Genomic DNA, 3,165 nt, shown 5'->3' with positions numbered 1-3,165 from the left:
CCGGCGGCCTCCGGTCACTGGCACCTACACCTACAGGAATAAACAAGACAGAAAGTTGTCTCGCAGTGAGTTGTTCTCTTGTCTGGAAGTCTGCGCGGAGAGTTGACATGCACAGCAAATGTACACACTCGCCATCAACTGCTGCAGCATGTTAGAATTGCCACAGCTGTCGGATCGGTGCACAGGACACGTAGCGCTGCCGGAGACCGTACGGTAATATTGGAGGGTACTCTGTTTATCAGTAGGAAGGGTAATCAAGGGCAGTACTACTGCAGGGTTAAACTAGAGGGTACCGTAGCAGGCTATCAGGGGAGGGGTAATAGGGGGGGCTATCAGCGAGGGTACTTAGGGGAGGTACTAGGAGCGGTAAGCAGGAGGAACCGCGATACATAGGTAGGTACTACGAGGGTAATAGCGGAGGGTGAATAGAGGCGGATCAGCAGGGTATTCAGAGGGTTACTAGAGTTGGTATCAGAGCCGAGTTAATGAGGAGGGATATCAGGGAGGTATGCAAGGGAGGGCAACTACTAGGGAGGGTATCCAGATGAACAAGATACTAGAGGGGTATCAGCAGGGTTTACTGAGAGGGGTACGTAGGAGCGGTGATCAGAGCGGCTTTTAGAGGAAGCAGAGCGTAGATCAGAGGGTATCAGAGGCGCGTACTAGGAGCGGGTACTAGAGGGCGTATCAGAGCTCGTACTAGGGGAGGTACTAGAGGGTACGTAGAGGGTACTAGAGTACAGGGAGGGTACAAATTTGAGGCGGGTAATTTAGAGGGTGATCAGTAGGGTACTAGAGAGTGGAAATAGCAGGGGTGATCAGAGGCGGTATCAGAAGGTGTGACATAGAGCGGTATCAGAGGGTAATACGAGGGTGTAAGTGAGAGGGTTCAGAGAGGTACTAAAGGGTAATAGAGGTACTAGGATGGGTACGTACGGAGGGTAATAGAGGGCTATCAGAGGGTTATCAGAGAGCCGTCCAATGAGCGGGGGCTATCAGAGGTATCAGAGGCGGCTAACCTCAGGAGGGTAATAGGGGAGGGTGATCAGTAGGGTACTAGGTAGGTTCCAAATAGATCACCGAGTGTCGCCCTCTAGTGCGCAGGTGGATGGTCCGAATGTTCAGGAGGCCTGAGAGATCAGGTGGTTTAATAATTTAGTACTTCTCGCGTACTCTCATCTTATGCTCATGCTTACACATATATGGAGCCGGTCTGTCTTTGACACAGCGTGTGTTACCTTCTCAGTGCTGCGTGCGGGGGGGGGGGCGCTGGTGTTCCCCAGTGTGCTCCTGCGGGGGGCGGCGGCTGTGTCTCAGTGGCCTCCTGCGCGGGGGGGGGGGCCGCTGTGTCTCAGCTGCCTCCTGCCGGGGGTCGTGGTGGCCGGGCGCGCGGGTGTCTCAGTGCTCCTGGCGGGTATCTGCTGAATTTTAACTTTTATGCAGACAAGTGAGAGGGGGGCGGCTGTGTCGCTCTGCGCAGTCTCTCCTCCTCCAGCTGATCGGGTCAGACTCCTCTGCTCCTCCAGCAGGGGCCTCAGATTCTCCTTCTTCCTCTGCAGCCGCCTCCAGATCTCTGCACCACGCCTTCGCTGGCAGACGCTGAGGACACACACACATTAATAAACAACAAATCAAACAACACACATAAACAGTATATGAGAAATAAGTATCTTGACTTGTATGTTCTTTAGAGTAAACCATAGGGTATCCGCGGCCTAATGCGATATATTTAGATAATATCAAATATAATAATAATATTATTATGATAATATATCTATTATAATAATATTAATTTAGTTAAATATCTATAATTACACTAAATAAATATTAATACAATGGCAAGGTTATAATGTCGGCATAAAGCAATTAATAAAGTTTCTTTCACTATAAACTTCAGCCACGGTTGTCTGATCTTTATTATTGAAAATGAAGCGGAAGCCCTGCGCTAGCTGCTGCTGTTATTCATGCAAAAACTAACTTTTCATTGTAAAGGTATATATTAAGAATATATTATCAATACTCCATATTATCGCCATATTATCGCCATATCAGAACGTTCAAATTTGTTTCCGTCCGCTTAAACAACGACACTTTTCTAATTTGAATTCACAAACAGTCCGTTAACTATCCTTTGGTGTGCTCTGCTAGCCTGCTAGCCTCGCTGTTAGCTCAGCGGTTAGCTCGCTGCTCGGCTCGGCCGCGGCCCGCCCGGCCCGGCTCGTCGCTTCTACCTGCCGGTCCCAGGTCTGTTCGAGGCTGGACCCGCGTCACAGTGCTCAGATAGATTCAAAGCGCGACAGAAAACTCCGTCTAGAATAGAACCACGGCCGCTGAGGGTCGCATGAACCATGCCGTTATATGAACATTTAGGCAGCCATGCCTGCCTAAGAACTTTGACAGCTAACCTCAACGCGCGGAGCAGAGCAATCACTCTCGTTCACATTCAGCCGTTTCCGGTGTGTAACAGCGCCCCCCCCCCTCTCTTACTATCTGTCTGAGACCAAAGACTAACTTCGTCAGCTCAGCATTACAGGTACACCATATTGCAAGGTATTTAAATACAAGAAATAAACACCTAATGTATTGACACATTTAACATTGGAAAAATTCTGTAACCTCCAAAACCAAAGGAACCAGATTATGTTACAGAAAATGAGGCAAAAAATACAGATAAATAACCTTATGCAATAAGAAAACACATATGATGGAATCCTCAATCCCTTTGTCAGACATTTTTTTGTCGTACAAAATAAAAAAGAATAGCGATGATATAAAAAAAAATTATTTACAAAATCAAACACAAATACATGATATAAAATATTACAAATAAAATTAAATACGATGATATAAAATCTTTACAAAATAATAAATAGCCATGCATATAAAAATTTACAAAATAAATAAATAACATTTGTTATGAAAATTTACAAAATAACAATACATTTATAAAATATTAAAAATACAATGCATACATTGCTATGAAATATTTACAAAATAAAATACATGATATAAAATATTTACAAAATAAATAAATACAATGTATGAAATATTTACAAAATAAAATACATTATATAAAATATTTACAAAATAAAATAAATACATTATATAAAATATTTACAAAATAAAATAAATACATGATATAAATATTTACAAAATAAATAAAAT

This window comes from Morone saxatilis, unplaced genomic scaffold, assembly GCF_004916995.1.
Source record: "Morone saxatilis isolate NCDOM2014 unplaced genomic scaffold, NCSU_SB_2.0 Contig17, whole genome shotgun sequence".
In the NCBI taxonomy this organism is placed as follows: domain Eukaryota; kingdom Metazoa; phylum Chordata; class Actinopteri; family Moronidae; genus Morone; species Morone saxatilis.
The sequence above is the reverse complement of the archived record's forward strand: the minus strand, read 5'-3'. Positions refer to the sequence as shown.